The sequence below is a fragment of the Culicoides brevitarsis genome, chromosome 2 (genome assembly GCF_036172545.1).
Source record: "Culicoides brevitarsis isolate CSIRO-B50_1 chromosome 2, AGI_CSIRO_Cbre_v1, whole genome shotgun sequence".
Classification (NCBI taxonomy): domain Eukaryota; kingdom Metazoa; phylum Arthropoda; class Insecta; order Diptera; family Ceratopogonidae; genus Culicoides; species Culicoides brevitarsis.
In genome coordinates, this window is record NC_087086.1 from 2,346,109 (window position 1) to 2,371,305 (window position 25,197).

The 25,197-nt window shown below is 26.1% G+C and overlaps 1 protein-coding gene and 1 non-coding gene across 6 annotated transcripts in view; both read left to right on the forward strand.

Annotated features, from left to right (window-relative positions):
* Positions 1–25,197, forward strand: part of LOC134828374 (semaphorin-1A) — a 51,814-nt gene that overhangs the window by 7,092 nt on the left and 19,525 nt on the right. The gene's annotated exons all lie outside the window — the stretch shown is intronic.
* On the forward strand, positions 142–214 carry Trnar-ucg (transfer RNA arginine (anticodon UCG)). Its single transcript has one exon. It is a non-coding gene; the product is annotated as a tRNA-Arg (tRNA).

Genomic DNA, 25,197 nt, shown 5'->3' on the forward strand with positions numbered 1-25,197 from the left:
ATTAAATTAAATTAAAAATTAATTAAGTTTTGTACTCGTTAAATTTTTAAATTTGCAAATTAGATAAAAATTAACGATCGTTAATCCTTTAACGACATCTTATGTAATGTGTACGGGTCAAAGTACATGACCTTTCAAGTAGGCCATGTAGTTCAATGGATAGAATATCGGACTTCGGATCCGAAGGTTGCAGGTTCGAGTCCTGTCATGGTCGAATTTCCTTTTTTTCTCATTTTTTCTTAAACAAAATGATAAATTTTTGTATCGATTGGATTAAACCTTCCAACTAATCAAATATTTTCGACCCAAATGTGATTGCATTGTTCTGGCATACCTTCACGTACGTCGAAATTTCTTACAGACCAACAACTTACCTCGACGACACGACTTCCTTAATATCCAAATAGTTTCTAAACCAAAAATTCTCGTCTCCGGAGAACGGAATCGTACGAAGTAAGTGATAAACGAATGAAACACACACATTAATATGCAGGTATCATATTTATTTATTATCATACATATTCAGAAAATTTCGTACGGAACGAAGAAAACGAAGAAGCCATTATCTGTTTCCGTCATTCCATTAAACATTAATGCGCCGAGGCAAGCATCGTCGAGCAAGAAAGGCAGGCAAGCAAAGTAAGGCTCATTTATATTACATTCGATATCATCGCGCTGCTTGTACGGAATTAAAATTAATTATTCAGTATCACCCGAACTTCTCTTCGTTTGCTGAACTTCATCGTCTTCTGCTGCGTCGTCTTTGGCAAACAAACAAATATCGCATAACTTGACTTGAAATTGTTACCTCTTCTTCGTATTCTTATCCGAAAAAAGGTGCGGGAATTAGAGAATTTAAACGAATTTCTTTAATTATTGCAAATTAACATGTAGTTTGAGATATTTCATCCTTTTGATCAAATTGAGTTAAACTGCTTCTTCGTTAATTTTCTAAAGTTTCTATTTCAATTAAATTAATATGCTTGGTTTGAATTAATTGAAATAAATTTTGATGCCTTCCTGTCTTTTTGAATCTAAAAAAAATATAAAATAAAATTATGATCAAAAAAATTTAAAACATTGTAAAAAAAATTAAAATATTTTTATATAAATTTTTTAAAAATTATTAAAATTAATTTTTAAAAATTTTAAAATAATTTAAATTTTTAAAAATTGAAAAAAAAATTTTTTAAATTGAAAAAAAAAAAATTAAAAATTGAAAAAAAAAAATTAAAAATAAAAAAAAAATAAAAATAAAATATAAATTTTTTTAAAAAATTTTAAATAAATTGAAAAAAAATTAAAATTAAAAAATAATAAAAAAATTATTTAATATAAATTTGTAAAAATTTAAGTTAAAAAAAATAAAATTAATTAAAAAAAAAATAATTTTTTAAAAATTTTAAATTTAATTAAAATTAAAAGGAATAATAAATTATTTAAAATAATTTTTTAAAAATTTTAAAATAAATTAAAATTAAAAAATTTTAAAATAATTTTTAAAATAAAAATTAAAAATTTTTAAAATAATTTTCAGAATTCCCGCACTTGCCCGAATAATTTTCGACAACTATGACGAGTACCGTGCGACAATGACGCCAAGTTGAGAAGAATTTACAAATCCACTGAATAAATTATCTCAAGTGTGTGTCGTCTTATCATTCCGCTGTGCGATGCGATGTGTGTTCGTTTGCGGCAAAATTGTGCGGGAGAAAGGGGAGAAAATACGTAGAATTCAATCGAATCTCGATTTCTAATTCCTGAAGTGCTGCAAGTAAATAGATTGTGGTGTTGACGACAAATAAATTTGTTTGAGATGAATTTTTGATGCAAAGAGATTAGAAGAGAGCATTCACGTCATCATCATCGGGGCTTCTTAATTAGTGCTCGACACATCAAAGCAACAACTTTGTCTGTACAAAAAGCTCATAAATCAACCAAATTAGAGAAAGACTCCAATTTACGACGAGCGACGCATGTGATAATAATAATACTTCAGTCAATTTCATTCAATCACTCATCGTCGTTGCATTCGTCGTTTAACAATGTAGCATTTGCCTCGACTCCGACTCGAACGAGAATCCAACTGACAACAATTTGCCTTCGGTTCTTTCACTTATTATTATTATTTTATCCATGTCTGTGTCTCGTTGAGGCAGTAGGTAGATTAGATTCGAATTTGAAATACACGGAAATGATGAACTCGTTGTGTGTGGTTATTATTGCATTGAAAACCTCAATATTTGATTAATTATAAATGAATGGTTTTGTGTTTTCAAAATTTTAATTAAATCGCAAATGTAACTCTCGCTCTTTATGTCTGTAGCGAAGAGTCGAAACAGAATGAGGAATGCAGGAATTGTCACTCGATGCGATTTTGTCGTTTTCGGATGGTTTTCCAATCAATAGCGCAATGTAGGGCAGTGACGTAATTCGAAATTTTCGATTAAATTGATCTTTTTGTAAAGAGTTTCAGGTGTCTTATGAGCATTTAACGGGGGTTTCTTCCTAATTTTTGCATTAAGAATTTATTTTTTGTCATTTTTGGATATTTTAAATAAATTTTATGCCAAATTTTTATAATTTTTATGAACTTTCAAGCCAAATTTGATGATTTTTGTGTCAAATTTTGAGTTTTAAATCCTTGATGTCTCCTTGAAAAATCCAAAATTTTCATCTAAAAGTAAAAATAGAACAATTTATTTCAATTTTTGAGAAGAAAACTTACTTTTAAGGCCAAAATTAGGTCCTTCAATGTCAAAAAAGTTCCTTTTTATAAAAAAAATTTAAAATATTTTTAAATTTTTTATTAAATTATAAATAATTTTTATTTTTTTAAATTATTTTTTTAATACATTTTAAAAATTTAAAGAGTAAAAAAAATTAAAATGTTGTAAAAATATGAAATTCATTAAAAAAATTATTTTTACAAAAAAAAAATTTAAAATTTAATTTTAAATGATTTTTTTTTATTTTTAGTACAAATTTTTTAATTTTTTTATTTAATTATAATTAAATTTAATTTTTTTTTTAATTATTTATTTCTTAATACATTTAAAAAATTTTAGAGTAAAAAAAATGAATTGTGTTAAAAATATGAAATTCATTTAAAAAAATTATTTTTACAAAAAATTTAATTTTTTTTTAAATTTATTTATTTTTTAATTAAAAAAAAAATAAATTAAATTTAATAAAAAATCAACAATAATAATTAAATATAATTTTTAAAAATAATTACAAAATTTATAGTTTTAAAAAATAAAAATATCAAGTTCACAGAAAAAAAAATATTTTTACGAAAAAAATTTACCTTTTTTCTGAAATTGCCTAAATTTTTCTCCTCCATCCCTGCTCTCTTGTCGTAAAATCTAACAAAAATGTTATCAAAAATTCCTGCACAAAATCCTCTCCATGTCCTGTTCGCATATTCGATACTTGTTTTCACCTGTTCGACAAGCAAGTAGCCATGCGTAGGTGCTCGAACGTGATGATAACGAACGAATTGATAAATATTTTGAAAGGTTCTTAATATCCTGTATTTTGTTGTTGTTGTACTTGTTATTATTTGTTGTATGTTTTCCATTTTATCCAAATTATGCTCCTCGTTTGCCAACCTCATTCATTGAAATCAATACCGTATCGCAAAATGAATGGATTTTGGGCAGATAATGTGGTTTCTCTTCAAAAACTCTCGTCTCTTCTCATCTCGTCTGTGCATTTTTGAGTTCTTCTTGTTCGATGATTATGATTAATTATCAGAAATATATATATTTTTGTTTATTTTTCGGAAAATTCATCGTTTGAGCACAAAAACAAACATGAATTTTATGGAGAAAAACACGTCACGAACAGAAAATTCCCATCTGAGAGAATCTTTTCTTCGTTAAATGCGTTCAACTTGTCTCGGCCAGAAACTGAAATCCGAAAGTTAGGCAAGTGTGAAAGATATCTGCTGATGTAAATTTAATTTTTTGAAAAAATAACATTTTGATGATGGAGAGACATGCAATGGTCGTTCACTCCGAAAAATTACACAAAAAAAAAAATACATAAAAAATTAAAAGAGCGAACGAGACGATATTTCTAATTTTATGGGTCAATTATTATGAACTTTTAATGTGATTATAGCCGGTCGTTTTCAATTTTTGTCCGTTTTTTTTTCTTCTCGATTTTCGATGAAACACGTAAAAATCCGATTTTTGTTTGAAAATAAAATTGTAATTTATGTCTTTCCAGTGTGATAATTTATTACCAAAACAGCGTCATTTTTTGTCGTCGCACTTGTCACAAAAGTCGTGTAATTAATGTTTTTTCGGGTATTCGTCTTTTGTTCGTCATCATCATCATCATCATCGAGCAACATCGATTTATGAGCCTAAAACAGAAAAAAATCGTTTATTGCATTAATATACAGTCGGAAAATGTTTTCTACTTTTCTCTCTCTCTCTAATCTCTAATTGATTGGAAAATAACGTAAAATATGTATTATTTGCTTTTTGTGTGTCATCTGCGATTTTGTGTGCGAAAATTGTTCAGATTTATCACTAATGACTTTTTGGTAACTATTCATTTAATAATTGTATGTTGATTATTCATCTGAATTTTCGAGCAAAAAGTCCTCAATTATCTCGAATTTTGTTCCAATTATAGAGCTTGAATTAGTAGTTTTGAGAATTTTATATTTCGTTAAAATGAGATTTTGAGTTAATGATAAATAAATTAATTATTGAAAATTTGATATAAAAAAAAATAAAAAAAAAAGTTTTAAAAATTTTTAAATGTCAAAAAATAAATTTAAAAAAAGATTTAAACTGTATTCTTTTATTTTAAATTGTAAAAAATTATTTTAATTTTTTTTATTTTTTAAAAGTTTTTTTTATTTAATTTTTTTAAATATCAAAAATTATTTTAAAACATTTTAAACTTTATTTTTTCGAAATTTTAATTTTGAATTTTTATTTTAAATATTAAAAATTATTTAGAATTTAAAAAAATATTTTTTGGTAATTTTGATTTTTTTTATTTTAAAATTTTATTTTATTTTTTTTTATTTTAATTATTTTTAAATATAAAAAATTAATTTAATTTTTTTTATAATTTTAATAATTTCAAATTGAATAAAATTTTAATTTATTTTATAAGTATCAAAAATTATTAAAAATTTTTTTTTTAATTAATTTTAAAAATTTTATTTTTAATATTAAAAATTATTTTTTTAAACAAAAATTATTTGAATTGTCTTATAATTGAATTTTATTCAGAATCTTAATTTTTATTACTCTCCAAAATGTCAAAATCATTTCATGAGCTCACCGTTAATTAAATCACTCTAAAAATTTAAATATTTTGAAGTGCGTGCCTTTGGATTAAAACTCAAAATAAGCAATAATCCAGTTTGAAATGTGATCCAAACCAAAACAAAACAATAAAACTCCAACAATGGTCCATTTATAACTCTTACATTCTATTTAAATCTCAAAATTATGACCAAAAATAGATTTCGAGTGAATAGAGAGTCAATTTCGAGTGTAATTCAACAGCATAACGACTCGGAATGGAATAAATCCATCAAAAGTTGTACAGACATTATTAAATATTATAATTTTTTTCTTCATTCAAGTTGGCTATCAACTCAACAAAGCAAGAGAATGAAACTGATGAGCTCGAGAACAATTTCAAAAGCATCCACATGAGCGGTTTCTTCACTTTATCTATTCAAAATTTTTATCTCTCATTTATTTATTTATTCAAACTCGAGAACAACGAAAAATTTTGGTGAACTTCATTTAAAAGTCATTCATGTCGCGCGTTGTTGGCTGACTTTATTAGCATCCAATTTTGGGTTAAAATTAAGGCGTGTGATTGTAATAAAAAGCAGGCATAAGCAATCAATGTAAAATAATTGTGTTAAAATCATGCTCGGCGCACCAAATACTGGAAATGACGTAGAAAGAGAGAAAGAGAAGAAATGTAACAAAATGTAATCTAAAAGATATTTATGAGGTCATTTAAGAGGTAGTTTGAGATGAGATTAGTGCTGCTACGTTGTTAATGGGCTTCTATCCCAGATTTCGAGCGCTACGCATTTCGTCGAACGATTTTAGAGAGTTGATTAATTGTCTGTTTCCCGAGATTTCTTCATAAATTGATCGTTTTAATTCAATTAAATTATACAAAAAAGATGCTTTTTTTTTATCTAAAAGACATTTAATTTATTTAAGATAAGTTTGGGAGAGAAATTTTTTGATCGAGTCAATTTCTGGATGAAACGAAATAATTTTCACATAAAAGAGATAAAGATGTAACATAAAAATAAATCACGGAAAAAATGTTCATCTTGTTAAAATTGTTCAAAAATTGATGAGTAAAGGCGTATGTTGTTCTCGTTATATGAGATAAATAAATTATTTAGCGTTTCATAAATGAAAGAAATTTTTTGTTTTTATTTTTTTTTTCTTTTGGGAAAAAATATTTTTTTTTTTGATTTGTTGAGTGATGAGTTCACATTTTGTGATTTGATTTATAAATTTTGCTTGATTTGGATTAATTGGAATAATTTGAAAATTTAACTTACCTGTCCTTGTTGTAATTTTTGTCTTCTTCTTCGTCTTTTGTTAAAAAAAACTTCTCCTGAAATTATTAAAAAAAAAAAATTTAAAAAAATATTTAAAAAAAAATATTAAACAAATATTAAAAAAAAATTATTTAAAAAAAATTAAAAATTATTTAAAAAAAAATGAAAAATTATTCGAAAATTAAAAAAAAATAAAAATTATTTAAAAAAAAAAAAAAAATTCAATAAAAAAAAAAATTATTTAAAAAAAAATAAAAATTTAAAAATTAAAAATTTAAAAAAAAAAAAAAAAAAAAAAAAAAAAAAATAAAAATTTTTCAAAAAAAAAAAAAAAAATTAAAAAAAAAAATTAAAAAAAATTATTAAAATAAAATTAAAAAAAAAAAAAAAAAAAAAAAAAAAAAAAAAATTTTAAAAAAAATTAAAAAATTAAAAAAAAAATTAAATAAAATTATTTTAAAAAATAAAAAAAAATTTAAAATTAAAAAAAATACAAAAGTCGAAATAAAGACGTTTTTTAAGGCGTTCCAAGTGTCACTCATTCTAATTACTCTCGATTGTGTTGTTCATTTCTCTGTAATTTCAATCAAAACCTGAAAAGAAACACTTTTGAGTAGGTTTGAGCTGCATTTCGTGCCCATAAAGTAACATCGATGTGCGGGTGTAACATCGCTCTCGAACAAAATCGATTTTTTTCTTTGAATTGAATTAAACCACATTTAAACTCTGAAGCAAAAAAACGGAACAAGAACAAAAGTGACATCATTAGATTACATTGGTGCGAAAACGTGCGAAAAACAAGCAAAAGCGATATGTGACTAATTGAGTTGTGCCATAATTACTGCCAAGAACGAACACAAGCACGACACAAATGCTCGATTCTGATAACAATAACTCCTTTTTTCTCGTCTTTTTATACAAAATAAGCGAATTATATCACGTCTACTGGGTTTGGTTCATTCGAGTTGTTCGTTCGAGTGAGCAGAATAAAAAAAAAAAATTCGCAACAGAAAAAGCGTCGATCGATATTTGGCAGACATTTAACACAAAAAGCTCGCTGCTCGTATTTATATGATTATTATCATAATTCCGCCCGTATATATGAGAGTTGCGCTGATGAGATGCACTGCAACTACGACGATGATGATGATGATGACGAAGCTCGCTGTTATTCAGCACGAAACATGAACATTTAATTTAGCGCAAGTTATTTAATTAATTGTCTGTGTCGTTGTTGCTTTTGTTTAAAAATTTAGCGCTGGACATACGGAATGGAGCGGAACAAGGCAAAAAAGGGTTCATTGAACGTGTACGCAAATATATGTATCATGACACATCTGTCATAAAAAAGGATACTTTTTTTGTAATGCAGATCCACGTTCGGGTTTCCTTTTTATCTGCCCTGTGATTTGAGAGAGTTTAGAGTCGAAATTAATTTTTGAGACTTGAAATTAAAATTTTAAATTTTTCAATTAATTTTAATTTTTTCAATTTAAATTACGGAAAATTTACGTAAAAAAATACTGAATTTTTTACAATATAACAGACCAAAAATTCAAATCAAAAAAAAATTTTTTTTTTAATTTTTAAATTTAATTTTTTTTTATTTAATTTTTTTTTATTTTAAATTTTTTTTTATTTTAAATTTTTTTTATTTTAATTTTTTTTTAATTTAATTTTTTTTTTTTAATTTTTTAATTTAAATTGTTTTAATTTTTTAAAATTTATTTTAATTTTTTTTTTAATTTTAATTTTTTTTATTATTTTAAATTAATTTAATTTTAATTATTTAACTTACAATTTAAATAAATAAAAAAAAAATAAATCTCAAAAAAAAAAAAAAATTAAAACTTATTCGAGTCTCAAAAAAAAAATTTTTTAAAACAATTTTTGGCTTTTTAAGAGAAAAAAATAAGATTTGAAGAAACAATTATTTCAAAGCCTGGAATTCATCTATTTTTGAGCCATAGAATACAAAAAGAGAACAATCTCGTGCAGTAGATGATCCCACAGTTGATAACGAAAAAAAAGACAAAAAAAGGGATTAGTGTGAAATTGTCCTTTTTTTCGTGTTTTGTTGAATTCTCCTTTGTTATGTAAATAAATTCGCCATTGTAGCGTTTCTTTCTCTCTATCTAAACTCCCAAAAAAAAAAATAAAAATGGGCTTTGTCCCAATTCTCATAATTTTCGTCGTGAAGGAAATCACAACAGCTGAGACGACAACAAAAAAGTATTAAATTATCGACATTTGTTTCAATAAATTGCACAGCTCCAAAAAAAAATGGGTGTTAAGCCATTAAAATTCTCCTTTTCTTCAAAATTTTTATCGACACTTGAAGGTTGCCTCGAAGTGCGTGTGTGTCGCGTGCCTCCTCCCCTTTTTCCCTACTTTTCTAATAATTTAACGTGAATTTTCCATTTCGAGCGTCGCTTCTCGTAGCAAGTATCGGAACAAATAGGTTATTTATTGTCGTCGTTTCTTCTTCATGCAATAAATTCATATTTTCTGATATATAATATATATTTTTGTGTCGGCGAAGAAAAAAAAAAGTAAAATTTTCGTATGAAATAGTAATAATAATAATAAATTTTCTATGTTTCACGCCAACTTTTCACAATTGAAAATGTGCGTGACTCGAATGCGATGCGAAAAACGATGCCGCTGCTGGAAAACGGGAGCGAATTAAAATATGAAAATAATGCGAATCGAATGAAAGATGGGAAAAAACCTGTCAATGTTTTATGGAGGAACAATAATGGCATGGCATCGATGGAATGAATGTGAACAATTTTATTTTTCGGGAAAAAATTTTCATGCATGACAGCGAGTGAGTGAGCGACATGACATAATATTATGTTTTAACTGCGATTTTGGGAGAAAATATTTCAAATATTTTTTAAAAATTTTTTTTAGATTTTTTTAAAAAATAATTTTTTTAATTTAATTTTTATTTTATTTTTTTTAAATTTATTTTTAAAATTTAACTTAATTTGTATTTTAATTTAATTTTTATTTTTTTTCTCAATAAAATTTAAAAAACTCACGAAAATAGTAAAGTTTAATTTTTTTCTTTTTTAAAAAAATAAAAAATTAAAAAAAAATTAAAAAATATTTTTTGTTATGGAAAATTTCTCATAAAATTTTTCTTTTTAATGCAATAGGGCGTGAAAAACTTTTACCTGATTTTGATTTTTATTTCCATTACTTCCAATTTACTCTTGAAAAATCGACAAAATACAATTTTAAGCGTTTGACAACTCACTCACAATTCTGACACGAGAAAATTTATCAACGAGCCAAAAATCGATCAAAAGACTTTTTCTTTGAAAAAACGCAAAATAGATTAATCTTGGGAATAAAAAGTCGTTGGAAAGAATTCTCCTTGACAAGGCAGAAGGATGACACTGGTAATTTTATGATTGATGAATGTTTTTATCTGCTACCCGTTTTTATTTCGACGACATTCCAGCCTTGCTTGTCATGTAAAGGGAATGAGCGGATTTCTTGTCCTTTTTTTCTTCTTCTTATTTACGGTCAGATACAAAGCGCATGATTATTTTCCGTTCTCCTTTTTGACATGGAGCATGAATGGGAATCCTTTGAAAGGCACGAACGGTTCGGGCAACGTTATCAACCGCAAAATTATGAAAGTTATCAATTATCTCACCCCATGTTCTTTTTCTCATATAGCACATGAAAGTTACATCAACCTTTAAAATCGAGTTGTAAACGATATGACGGGAAATTTTCCCGTTATTAATTTGCACATCACGGAAAATTTTCTTATCACTAAAGATGCTTCTTCCCATTTAAAGATGTTACACCTTCGTCGCTGATGTTGTTGTAATTCACTCGAGGCACACAAGAGAGAAAATCCGTGTATCGCCTTAACTAACTCCGTTTCCTTCGTTTTCTCGTTGTGTAAATATCTCGGGCGTTAAAGGGGAGAAGGAGCGGAAGAAAACGGATAAAACGCTTTATTTACAATCTAATTGCGAGATAATGTTGTGTCGGTATTATTTGCTCTTTGCTCCCATCAGTTGGACCTGTTTGGTTTGAATAAATTAGAATGGCTTGATAAATTTTCCTTTTTCGTAGATGGGGGGAAATCCTCTGTATCGATTTTTTCATGACTTGGCACAAAATTTCACGTTACATACATGTCTTGTTACTAAATTTGATAATCTTGATATTCGCTAATCTTCTCGTTCTCCGTCATGTCGTCTCGTCATTATCATTATTGAATTCCGAAAAATTAGATAAAAGCACGCAAAAAAAAACGTGAATCCTCCTTCGAGCGAGACAACAACATTTTTCTGAACTTGCTGGAAAAATGGTATGGAGTGAGTGACGAGATAAATGGTTTAATATGGAAAGTAACATGCGATGATTATATCTTGAGGGAGTTGTTCTGTTCTCCATTCAATGGAATTAGCATCCTTGCTGCCTCAGCTCTTCTTGCGTTCTGTGAAACGAATTCAGAAGGGCAATGGTTGATCAATTATTCAAAAAAGAGGGATTATCTGAGTTTATTTGCTCAGAGTCAACTGCGAGGGGTCAAGTAATCGCCATTTGATTCAGTCGACTTGCACTCGTTTTCAATTCGCCGCCCGTATAAATTTGTCATAAATAATCCATAATAATGAATATTTTAATATATATGAAAAATATATATAGTACTTTTCCATATGGGATAAGGATCGTTCGGTCCCCACTTCAGAAATAAATTAAAATGAATTTTTAATTAAAAATTTTCATTTTTTTTAAAGCGTCAAATTTCCAAGACAATAATAATGAGCAAAAATCCATTTTTCGAGTGTACTTGAAAATAAAGTCTCCGTGTTTGAAGAAAGGAAGAGGAAACGGAAAATCAATAGAATTCTTTGATCTGCATCACGCCTCACGCTTTATTGTTTTTCCCCCATATGTTCGATGAGACAATAGCCATCATTATTTTTTGGCAGCACTCAGTTCAGTTTGTTCAGTGAAGCTTCACGTATTTTGTTTTATTTTAAGTAATTAACAGTCACGAGGGAGCAACTGAGTGACAGATGTCACTTTTACTTAACAGTTCAAATCACTTTGTGTCACGTCAGAGAGTCATTTTTTGCGGGAACATCTTCATGAAAAATTTTTAAAATAATTTTTGGAGCTCATTGACATTTTCAGGGATTTGTTTTGGAGAAGTTGGTTCTTGTTTGTGATGCTCATTTCATTTTTGAAAATTTTGTTGAATTGTGAGTAAAGAAGCTTGATTGCCAGATTTGTTTTTTCACTGAAGATTTTGAATAAAAAAAATTTTTTTAAAAAAATATTTTAAAAATATTTAAAAAATATTTTAAAAAAAAAAAAAAATATTTAAAAAATATTTAAAAAAAATATTTAAAAAATATAAAAAAAAAAAAAATATTTTAAAAAATATTTTAAAAATATTAAAAAAAAAAAAAAAATATTAAAAAAAAATATTAAAAAATATTTTAAAAAAAAATATTTAAAAAAATATTTTAAAAAAAATTAAAAAAAATATTTTAAAAAAAGTGTTAAGAAAAACCTACCAAATTTAATTTTTTTTTATCTGATCTTTGCCATATTTTTCATAAATTTTCCAAAATTTTATTGGGCGTGTCGCTAAAATTTTTTTAAAAAAATTTACCTCAAAAATTTGTTGAAACGCAAATTTGGTCGAGTTGAGGAATTTTTTTCCGCATTTTTGCTGTTTTTTCGATCATTTCTATCCCCCTATCCATTTCTGGTAGAAAATGTGTTCGGAACAGATTCCTCCTTAAAATAATATTCATGATGATGTTAATGTCACTTTACATTAAAGTATGTCGAATGCACACTCACATGTACGGAAAAAACGTTGCGCGCTGTCGAGAAAAGAAAAATTTTCAAACACTCAAAATTTTTGTTGGAAGCAATTTCATCCTGATGCCATCATCATCATAATCATCATAATATTTTGTTGCCTTGTTGTGTTGTGTGTGTGTGATGATAAAATATTCTGAGCGTGTGCTCACACCGCCATCCTCGTGTTTTGTATTATTTGATATTAAAGGGTAATAAAATGAATAATATTTTCGACTCTACAACGACGACGACGACGATGTCAACGACAAAAACACATGTAAAAGCATAAAATTTATATCCTTCATGTTTATTTCGCCACACAGACTTTTATTTCGGGATAAAAGACTCGACTTCATTACTTTTTACTTTAATCATCTCACTCGCATTTGTCGTCTCGTATTTTCGTGGTTCGCGTAAATGGATCGTAATAGCACTTTATTACTCACGAGCGCAAATATTTAGCGGTTTTTTAACGCACACGTGTTAAAATAGGCGCGATCGATTGGCGAAGTAATCAAATCAGTGACATCGTAGGTGCTGCTTCGGATGATAAAGACATTAAATTAAAATTTCAAATTAATTACAAGTTGAGTTATTACCATAAAAACACCATAAATAATCGGGAATAATCGTATCCATTGCACCCTACGAATTTTTCGTTCGCCCTTCGCAATGATGATTTTTTAGACAATTTTACCCCTGCTGCAGTTGTTCGTTCGTTCGTGTGTTTCAATACGAGATGAATGGAACAGAATGAATGAATGCCGAGGAGAATGAAAAATGTAAACATATATTTTTCATTTCACAATCAAGTTGAAAAACCGGAGTGCATCATGAAAACAAGTACTTAAACTTTATTGAAGTGGTTTCTTTCTTTCTATTTTTGTTTACTGTTTATTTTATGGCGTAAGATGTTGCTTTTAGTTGAATTTGATATGAAACGTCATCTAAAAATAAAATTTAGAGAATTAAAATTTTTTAGAAAATTAATTATTAAAAAGAATTAAAAATTTAAAATATAATTTTAAATAAACTAAATTAAATTAAATAAAAATTAAATTTAATTTAAAAATATTTAAAAAAAAATATTGACAATTAAAAAAAATAAAAAAAAAATATTTTTTTGAATTAAATTATAAATAAATTGATTAATTAATTGAATTTTTAAATTATTTACTTAATTAAATTTTTTAAATTAATTATTTAATTTGATAATTTTTTTAAGAAAAAAAAAAAGAAAAGGTTTTGAATAAATTCTTTTAAATAAAAATAATCAAAAATTAAAAAAAAATATTAAATAGAATTTTCATTAAAAATGTAAAAAGATGTGTAAAAATATTTTTTAAAAATTTAAAACAAATTTAAAAAATAATTATAAAATAAATAGAAGAAAATTCTGTTAAAAAAATGTTATTAAAAAAATTGAAAATAATTTTAATAAAAATTAATAAAAATTAAAAAAATATATTTTTTTTAATTATATTAATGCTCATAAATATAAATTAAAAATATTAATTTTTTTTGTGTGTAAATGTAAAAAAATCCTGATTTTCATGAAAAAAAAAAATTCAAAATTTCAAAGAAATTGAACAAACTTTTCAAAAAAAAAAAAAAAATAAGAAAATTACCTTTAATAACGCAATAAGCATTTAAAATCTCCCCTTCGCTAATTCAAAAATTTACCACAAACAATTCTACATCTCATGCAACGTTCCACAAACGACACTCGGTCGATCTTTGTGATAAGTATCCGATAACGAATGTGTTTTGAGGGTGTTGCCTCTTTGCTTGCTATTGTATCGTTTGCTCAAGCATCGTCTATGTTTGCCTTACTTGCCTCCTCCCGTTGATGAGCGTGCGATGATGAAAAGGCAAAAATCTTGAAAGCAAAAAAAAAAAATTATGAATGTCAGTAGGACAATTCTTAAAAGGACTTTTTTGATAAAAAAAAAAATGAAATAAAAATAAATAATAACGTTAATGTGTTTACTCACTTCAACATTTTTTTTTCATCATTGCACGCCACTGAACGATGAAAAAAAAATGAATGACGACGAACGACTATTCCCTACTGTTTTTAAATACTACCACGATATATTTCAAACATAAACAGAGGAATACCGCCGTTAAATGATGAAATAATAAAAAAAAGAGTGAAGTGGTAAATAATAATAAAAATATTATTATTAACGTCGAGGAAATTGATGTATTTTCCATTTCATTTTTATTTTATTTTATTCCAGCTGCTGCTGTTTCAAAGTTGTTGACACACTTTAATGTGTTTTGTGGAGAATTCGACTCGGGGAAAAAATGAACAAGTTATAAAAAAGTTTTTTAATTGCTCGACATTAGAAAATTTTGCTTTACGAGGAAGTAAATATGTAACGAGTGAGCCATAAACTGCGGCATGGCGACAAATTTTCACATTTTTATTCACGAGTTTGGCCCAAATTGCGTTTTTCTTGTGATGCAAATATAAATTAAGGGATATGGTCTTTGTTAAAAAAATTTTTATGCTTGGTTTGAATTAATTGGAATGGATTTCCAACTTTTGAACAAGTTTCGTGCTTTGTTGTCAGGATGAATCCGTCACTGTTTGTTACTGCCAAAACCTAAAATAGAGAAAGACAGAAGTTAGTAATAATAAGACAAAAATTACACTCAAGGGATTTGTTTTTCTTTTGCCAACCCGAAAACTATTGTAAACCGAAATAATTGTAAAATTTGTTAAATTCGTCAAGTTGTTACAAATAGTTTTGTGTCAAAAGTTGTGAAATAGTTGCAATTAAAATTTGTCTTCTCCGAAAATCCGACTTGAATCCAAAATTACACAAGATCCCTTTTTTTATTATTTTCCATCAAAATCATTTAGAATTCATTCGTCATCGCACAATTACCCTCATCCGTTTCGAGAAACCCCCGACATCATCGTCGAGTGGCATGGCATACAAAAAGTCAGGACGATTTATATTAACAATACAATCAATTTATAGATAATTACACCCTTCACCATTTTTGCCATTTTTTGACTTCTTTTCAAATGGAACAACAACAACAACAAGATGATGCCATGATATGTCATGTTCTAATCCCAAAGCGACGTATCTCTAATCTTTTCGGATCTCTTCCAATTCATACATGACGAGAGAAATACGACGAACGCATTTAAGATGAAAATGATGTCATTTATTGTGTGACGAGCGAACGGAGTTTTGGTTGAATAACGGAAGGCAAAAATAAACTGAGCGGGATAATGAGCCGAAATTATATTTTTTAGGCAAAAATCATTCAAGCTCACGTCCTTTTTCAGTTTGTTTGGCTCGCATGGGTGTGTTTTGCAGGGTACGGAAAAAATCCTAAAAGAAAATATTTTTAAAATTAAAATTTTGAAATAAAAAAATAGTAAAAAAAAATAAAAATAAATAACAAAATTAATTTAATAAAAATAATTATTTTTTTAAAATTTTAATTTAAATTAATTTTATAAAAAAATTTCTCATTTTTGTACTCCTCTGAATATAATGAAAAATTTCATAAAATCTTATGTTTGAAGAAAAAATTTGAAATATAAAAAAACTTATTATTTTTTTTTTCAATTTTAAGTAAAAAAATTTTAAAATTACTAAAAAACTTAAAATTTAAAAAAAATAATTAAATAATTTTAAAATTTTAAAAAACATAAAAAAAATTCATTTGAGGAGTACAAATTTTTTTTTTACAAATTTTCACATTTTAGTATTCCTCAGAAGATATTAAAGATTTATACATTTCACAAAATTTTATATTGTTCAAAATAAGAAAAAAATTATATTTGGAGAAAAAAAAAAATAATTAATTTTTTTATTTATGTGAGGAGTACAAAAAAGTGAAAAATTAAAAAAAAATATATTTTTACGAACCCTGTTGATGTATGTTTGAGCAAAATAAAGACGAGCAACATAAATTTCATGTCTTTATCGGGCAGGCGGCGTGGTTTTCTTCTTACTCTATCGATGCACGACTCACACGAGCTTTTTGGGAGATTGAAGACGAAAAAGAGATTGTATCTTTTTATGTTCCTTTTTGCCATTGCTGCTTGCGCTACGATGACGATCAAATAGTCGAGATAAGCTCAACTCTATTTATGTCGAAAAAAGGATTTTTCGGGGGAATCTGCAAGCAGCGCACAACAAACATAATAAAAATAATCATAATATGTAACGAGTTGATGCGAAATGATGAAAAAAGGCTTACCTCATTATCATGTTTGAAATTTTATATTTGATTCCACGGCTTTTCATTTTGTCTGTGCTGCTCAAAGAAATTTTTTTTTCTTCTATTTTATTTACCGGTAAAGCAATGCAACGTCGTCGTCGTCGAGACAAAAAAGGAATAAAAATTGCCATGAGCCAAGTCTATAACTAAAGTACTGTCCTCACATCACACACATTTGTCTTTTGATGACAATCTCCTTGATTCTCATTTGCCTTCCTTTCGTTCATGCGAAATTCTCCGTTGAAGCTCTCAGAGCGAAAAGTAAACATTTGCCATCATCTTGCTCGTTATTATCGTTATCGTCGTTCTCCATCGCATCGTCCAAACACATTTCTACAAAAAAAAGGAGGAAAATATGTCGAGCATTGCGTTTCAGTTCCGTTTCTGAAAAAAAAGTAGAGAAAAATGCAGAAAAAGAAAGAAAGACATAAACATACAATATATAAGCTTCCTTAATCTCAGGGAAAAAAATGTTCTTCTTTTATAGTTTGTCTTTTTCTTTCTTTTGCTGTCGTTGTCGTCCTCATGTGTGAGGGTGCACAAACTTTTCCTTTTCTCGTCGTCGTCGGCAGCGTATCGTGTCGTAACGAGAAAAGAATGCTGAAGAGAGTGTTATGCAATTGTTGACTTTTATCTACAATTTTCCGTAGATTTTCTGCTGTGGGTGTGTGTTATGAGAGGCTTCTTTGACGCGTATGTGTGTCATCCAAGTTGTTTTTAAGAGGATCGGAAGTAGAGTAGGGAAAGAGGATTTTGTGCTCAATTTTCTTTGGTAGGGTCCTGAAAAAAATTGTTAAAAATTTTTTTTGAAGAGAAAAGTTCAATTTTTTTAACTGAAAAAGATTTTTTAAATGAATTTTATGTAAAAAAAAAATAAATAAAAAAAATTAAAAGTAAAAAAATGATAAAAAATTTTTTTTAATATAAATTTGTTTTAGAAGTTGAAAATTTAAATTAAAAAATAAATATAAATTAAAATAAATTAAAATAAATTAAAATTAAAATAGAATTTAAAAAAATTACAAAATTTTTTTTTAAAGTTATATTGATAAAAATTAAAAAAATGTTTTTTTTCAAATATTAATTAAAAAGTTTATACCTAATCTTTGTAAAAATTAAAAATATTCTAAAATTACGAAAAAATTTCCAAGTTTCTTTGATGAGTTTTTTAATTTAAAAATTATAAATAAATAAAAATATTTAATTAAATTCCAATTAAATAAATAATACAAAAATTAAATAAATAAATAAAAAAATAAAATAAAATAAATAAAAAAATTGAAAATAAATTGAATAAATTAAATTTTAATTAAATTTTTAATTTGAATAAATTAATTAATTTATTAAAAATAAAAAAATTAAATTAAATATTTTTTTCTTGTTTTAATAAAAAAAATTAATTATTTTTTTTTAATTTAATTAAATATTTAATTTAATTTAATAAATATTTTAAATATAATCTTTTAGTGAAATAAAATTTTGCCTAAAAATTACTGTTTTTGATAATTTTTAGCATAAAAAAATTTTTTTTCAAATATTTTTTGTTATTTAAACTTAAAATTATTTTTCAAGAAAATTTTTTCGTTAAAAATTAATAACAACAAATTCGTTTAAAAATAAAAAAAATTACAATAGAGCTCAAAAAATGTAAAAAAAACCAAAATTTCACAAAAATCTTACCCAAAATCCAATTTTGCACGATCCCTAAGTAATTCTCGTTGACATCTTTTGGTGCAGCAATCATCAAACAAAAGGCCTTTCCGCACAACACCCATCGCACTGCAAAATGAACAAGATCAACAGATAATGATAATAGATGCGATATGACACAAAGTCACATTCTCTCGCTCATTGTCGGTTCATGCACTTTTCCTTCACTTCTTCTTTTGTCGTTGGTTAATGTTCCAGCATCACATTGCTCGCTTGTTATTATAGGTCGGTCGTGCTTTTTTCTCACATTTGCTTTTACTTTGCCGTTGCCTCGACTTTTTTTTTACATTTTATAATCATAATAATAATACATAAAAGTGAATAATCTACTCTTCTTTGGCAAGCAAGCAAAGCACTGAACGAGCTTAAAATCGTTACACTTTTTTTTTTACATTGTTTGTTATTCGTTCGAGTGTTTGTAACTAACGAACTGTCTTTCCCTCTCTCTCCGCACTCGGCGCCCCGTTTGCACAAAAAAAGAGACCGACATGAAAAATCAGTGAGTTGAGTGTGTTTGCATAACGTCGAGTTGCTGCAGTTTGGAAAATGTTTCACAGAGGAAAACTTTTTTTTTTATCGCAAAACGGAGCGGATATTGCCCAGTTCAGTCGCTCTTTCTGTCTGTCTATTTAAAAATTAAATGAGTTTTGTTCGTGAACGTTATCTCTTTTGTTTTATGATTTTTTTTTATATAACTTGCTCCCTGAAAAAAAAATGAAAATTGTAAAAAATTAATGAGAACTCGGATGGAAACTAAATAAAAGGAGGAATAATGATCCAGAAAAGTTTATTGTTGGTCGTTGTTTCATTTTGAAGAATGGAAAAGTAGTTTTGCGGCAACAAATTAGGCATTAGATAAGAATCTTCGTGTAACGAGAAGTCAACGTGATTTACGGACAATCATTAATTTTGATCCAATTATAATTAGGAAAATGAAACCGTGCGACGAGATTAGACCCTTCATTAAAATAAAGCAACGAGTGACATGACATCATCAAAGCTGTAAAAATTAAAATAAAAAAATATTTTAAAAAATGCATTTTTAATATAAAATTAAACTAATTTCGAATTTTCGAAAATTTGAAAAAAATCATTTTCGAAAGAATTTTTTTTAAGTTCGAAAGCTTCAACGAAAAACTTGCGAATATTTTTTCGAAATCCAAAACTTAAAAATCTTTTTCTTAAAAATTTGAATAAATTAATAAAAAATAAATTTATGAAGTTTTTCGAAAAAATAATTTTCAAAAAAAAAATATTTATTATCTTTCGAAAACATCAAAAACTTTTTCGAAATTAAAAAAAAAATAATTTAATATGTAGTATTTTTCGAAAATTTTAAAATTTTTTCGAAAATTTGAGAATCATCTTCGAAAACTTATTTTTTTTCGAAAATGAATAAATATATTTCGAAAATTTCGAAAATGTATCCTCAAAACCATAAAAAACTGAATAAAATGGAAAAATTACAATTCGCAAACCTCCATAAAAATCATGATACAAAAAATAAAAAAAAAACGAATGACGAGAACGGTGATTATGTCCATGCCAACCAACGTCAACTATTATTTATGATGAATGGGTGTCAATTTACGTGAGCACACACATCGCGAACACACAATGGATGGCGCGCGAGTCAGCCAACGACAAATGACGAACGAGCGAGATCACGTTATGGTCGTTAATTCCTCCTTATCAGGAAGTCAAAGCAATTAATAAATTGAAATGACAGAATTATTGTAAGCGATTTGGCTGCAATTGATAAAAAACGGGTATGAATTGTGGGGAGCTCGTATTAATTATTGATTGTTATTAAAATAAAATGGATAAGCGACGGCGACATGAATTAAATTGAAAAATAATACGAAACACACGCCCAATGTTAAATTTTGTGTGTGAGTAAAAAATAATAACAAATTTATTTGTAGATAAATAATTTATTTATTATTTTATTAAAATTGCTGAGTGACCGACGTTTTTTGGGGAAATTTTCAATTAATTTTTGTGCGAGCGAGAATGAAATTTTAATCGATTTCGATTGTAGTTTGATACCGTTCAAATTTTATTTTTATTATCGATTAAAGGAAGATTCAACAGAGTTTTAATGATTTTTTTTTTTTTTTCTCTCCTTTTAGGTAAGCAAAGTATAACTGATAAGAGCAATTCTCGGAACGTTATTCGTAAGTAATTTCGTTAATGAAAAAATTTTCTTCACTATCTCACTCCCTTTGTAGATTTTCTTTTTGGTCCCCAAACTCCGATAACTAAATATGATTTTCAGAGACGTAGAAAGAAATTTCTTCAAAGAAAAATTTAAAAAAATTCAAAGAATTTTTTTTAAGAAAATTCAAAGAATTTTTTTTTTAAAAAAATTTTTTAAAAATTTTAAATTTTTTTAAATTTAAAAAAATATTTTTTAATAATTTTTAAAAAATATTTTTTAATTTTTTTTAAATAATTTTTTGAATAATTTTTTTTCAATTTAAATTTTGCTTGGTTTGAATTAATTGAAATAGATTCTCGTGAAAAAAATAATTTTAAAAAAAACTTACCCCAAAAAGATCCCAAATCCAAATTTGATCAAATTTTGATCTCCATCACTGATATTTTTGCCATTCGCCGCCCTCTCTTTTGATTACTTTCCTCTCCTCAGTGCTGAAAACGATTGCTTTCATTATTTTTATTACCTCATATTTCTGTGTCGTTCCTACGTTTGCTCCTCAAAATGACCAGAACAACCGCAAAACAGACACAATACAAAATAATTGGTTGTCTAAGCATTATTTTTCGTCATAGATTGGCTTTCGGTTCTTTTCAGACCGAACTTTTGTCTCTCCTTTGTGCAATAATAACTATTTATAAGACGACGAAATAACCACGGCGGCGCTCAAAGACAAAACACAGAAGGGAAAGAAAATTGAAAATTATTATTATTAACAAATAAACGGAGGAGAAAAACGGACGACGACAAACACAAACTTGACAAGACACTCACTTGGCACAAAGTAAGAAAAGAAGAAAAAAAAATGAAAATTGCCCTTTTTCTCTACGTTTGTTTCGCTTCTGAAAACGGAGACAGAAGAAAATCAGGAAAAAACAACGAAAATTATTATTATTATTATCACTGTTTATTGTCTTGCTTATTTTTTTTGTGGAAAAGTTCGCAACTCGAGTATCTGATAATCAGCCAAATGAGTTGATGGAACTGAATTCGACAGTTGACAGGGAAGAATAATAATCAGGTGAAGTACATTTTCATGGAATTTTGTCTGCGAACAATCAAATTTCATTAATCTGCTTTGGCGAAATTTGACATTCAATGGAAAGTTTTAAATCTTTTTAAAAGATTAATTTTAATTTGATTTAAATTAAATAAAAAAAAAAAAATAAAAAAAAAAAAATAATTAATTAAATAAAAAAAATAATAAATAAAAATTTTTATTTTAATTAAAAAAAAATAAAAATTAAATTAAATAAAAATTAAATTAAATTTTAATAATTTTAAAAATTAAATAAAAAATTTTAAAAATTAATTTAATTAAATATAAAATTTTTTTTTAATTTAAAAAAAAAATAAATTTAAACTAAAATAAAATAAAATAAAATAAAAAAAATAATTTAATAAATAAAATTAAATTAAAAAAAAAAAAAAAAAAAAAAAAAAAATAAAATTAAATAAAATTTTTTTTTTTTAATTTTTACTGATATTCTAATATTTTATTTAATTTTTTTTTTTTTATTTTATTTTTAATTAATTTTAGTTCATTTAATTTTAATTATTTATTTAATTAAAAATTTAATTTAATTTTTACATTAAAAATTAATTTATAAATTCAAGTTGCTTGAAAATCAATTTTCGTTAAATTTTGAAAAAAAAATTTCAATTGTTATTTTTTTCTGCTAACCCTGCAAAAATTCAACTCTATTCAATTCGGCAAATTGTGGTTGTCGTACCTTTTTTAAAAAAAATAAATTAATCATCTGAGAATTGAAAAATAAAATTGGGAAGCAAAGTAATTGTTTTTCATTTTGTATTTTGGGTTGTTCTATTTATTATTTTTTAGATTTTATTCTATTCACCTACAAAAAAAAAACTCACAGCTTGTGAAAAACCTCAATAAAAAAAAGTAGAGAGGAATTATTGTTTCAAGTGTGTGTGTTTGCTCATCGTCGTCATCATCGTGTGTATTTATTATTTAAAAACTTTATTTGGTTTCCAAGTGAAAAGTCTGTGCTCGACGAGGAAAGGGAACACAGGAGGCAGAAAAAAATTGATATACGTTTCATTTTTGGGAAATTGTTTGCACGAACGTGCTCAGACACACACGAACGTACAGAATGCGGTTTACCATTCGAATTAAGCTCAAATCAAACCAATTTATATTTAAAAAGTTTTTGTTCCATTTTGATCTCATAAAGTATTGAATAAATTTTGTTTTTCAGAATTGTTCGTTTTGTTCGTGTGAATGTTTTGTGTGCGAGATGAGAATGAACATCAATTAGTTTTTCTTTTTTTTTTTTGTCAAAAAAAGGTGACGCATGCGCAGATTTGTGCTTCAAGTACTTGCTAAGAAGGATTCAGATTCGACCAAACATGCCTTCTTCGGTGCTTTCGGGCTGCGTTGAGTTAGTACGTTGAGTGTCGGTGATGTATTTGTACATAAATATTCTTGTTGTTGTTTTTGTTGCGCTGCTCTGTGCAATGTTTTCTCGTTTTGTTCAATGTTCTGTGAATGATATATGTGTACAAGGCGAAACAAGGGGTGCTCGAGTTATTCACCTGATTCAAGAAAATTGTTTTAAGACTCTTCTTTGGATCATTTTCTGAATAAAAATGAAAAGTTTTTACTCAGATATTCATTTTTAGAGTCTCAGAATGAACTTATTTCTCTTAAATTCATTTTGAGATTCTAAAAATGAAAATTTTTTACTCAGATGTTCATTTTTAGAATCTCAAAATGAACTTATTTCTCTTAAATTCATTTTGAGATTCTAAAAATGAAAATTTTTTACTCAGATGTTCATTTTTAAAATCTCAAAATGAACTTATTTCTCTTAAATTCATTTTGAGATTCTAAAAATGAAATTTTTTTCAGATGTTCATCTCAAAATGAACAATTTAAAAAAACTCAAAATTTCAAAATGAACATTTTTTGTTCAAAAAAAAATCCTTGACGCCCCCTTGCCATACGGAAAAAATGCACAAATCCCAACATTATCTTTAGTTTCAAGTAGTTTCCGAATATTTTGCCGAAAATTTATCGAACGAACGACACAAGAAGCAAGTCAAAGCAAAAGGGGATTGTTTGTGTTGGAAACTTTTCCTCCGTGAAAGATTTTCAAAAAGCAATAACAACAAAGTTTCAATACCGTGTATCGACTGCGACGTTGCCCGTAATATGTTTAGGGGTTGCTTTTGCCGTTTCTCGACTCGCAACTAACGTAATAATAATAAATAAATAGTTTTTGTTACTTTTACAAACAATGATGAATTTAATTATAATAGGCACAACGTCGTGCATTAAGACAAATTACTTTCCAAACATTTTCTAAGCAAGTCGCAAAGAAAGTCTGTGACTGACAAAACCAACGTCATTCACATCCAACGTTGCGTCGGGTTAGTTAAAATAATATCAAAAACTAATAAAATGTCGTCCCATGAGAGTAATTTAATTTTGAATTTGTCACAGAGAGTATCATTGATCATCAGACAGACACAACAATGAGACCAAACATGAGGAAAGAATGGAAAAAAAATTAAATGCACAGAGAAAATACATAAATTTTGGTTCAATGACCCTCTTTTCCCATCATGTATTTTATTTTGTGTTATTTAATTTTACAAAATGACGTAGTTAGTACATGTGGAATTTGTTGTAATGAAAAAAGTGAGTCGCATACTGAAAATCATCAATTTCAATAATGTAATGAAAAGTAAGCGTAAAACGGGTGCATCGGGTATTTAAATGCAAAAAGTAAAGAGTACCGAAAAATGGATGGGAAATTAGAAAAAAACGGGGGCCCAAATGTTTAGAAAATGGCTTCGAGGTAGATTAATGATAATCTTTTAAGTAAATCTTGTAACAGAAGAATTTCTTTCAATTTTTTTGATTAAATTTGTTCTCTTGAAATGTTTTATTGAACAAATTTTTTGGCATTGTTGAGTCTTTAAGAACATTTTTGTGTGATAAAAGATAATTTTTTAGTTAAAATTTTATTTTAAAAATTTTTGTCACAAATATAATTTTTATTTTTCATTTTAGGAATGTTTATTTTATAAAAAAAAAACAAAATGTAAATTATAATTCAGCAAAAAATTTTAAATGCAAATATTTTTTTTTTTAAAATTAAAAAAAAAAATAAATAAATAAAAAACATTAAAATAAAAAAAAAATTAAATTCATAAAATGAAAATAAACCATAATAAAATAAATTAAAATAAAATAAAATTAAATTTTCAAAAAATTGAGTTTTTCTCGCAATTTTGAAAAATTGTTACAAATGTCATTGTTTATTAATCTAAAAAATAAAAAAATATGCTTGGTTTGAATTAATTGAAATAAATTTTAAAAATAAAAAAAAAAATTTTAATTTATTTTATTATAAATTTTTATTAAAATTAATAAATTATATTTTTAATTATTAAAAAATTTATTATGAATTCAATTTTTTTATTTATTTTTTTTTAAATTAAAAATAAAAAATATTTGCTTTAAAAATTATTTTTTGAATTAAAATTTACAATTTCATTTAAGAATGATTTTTCTTTAAAAAAAATTTCTTTTTTAAATTCGAAAAGTAAAAAAATC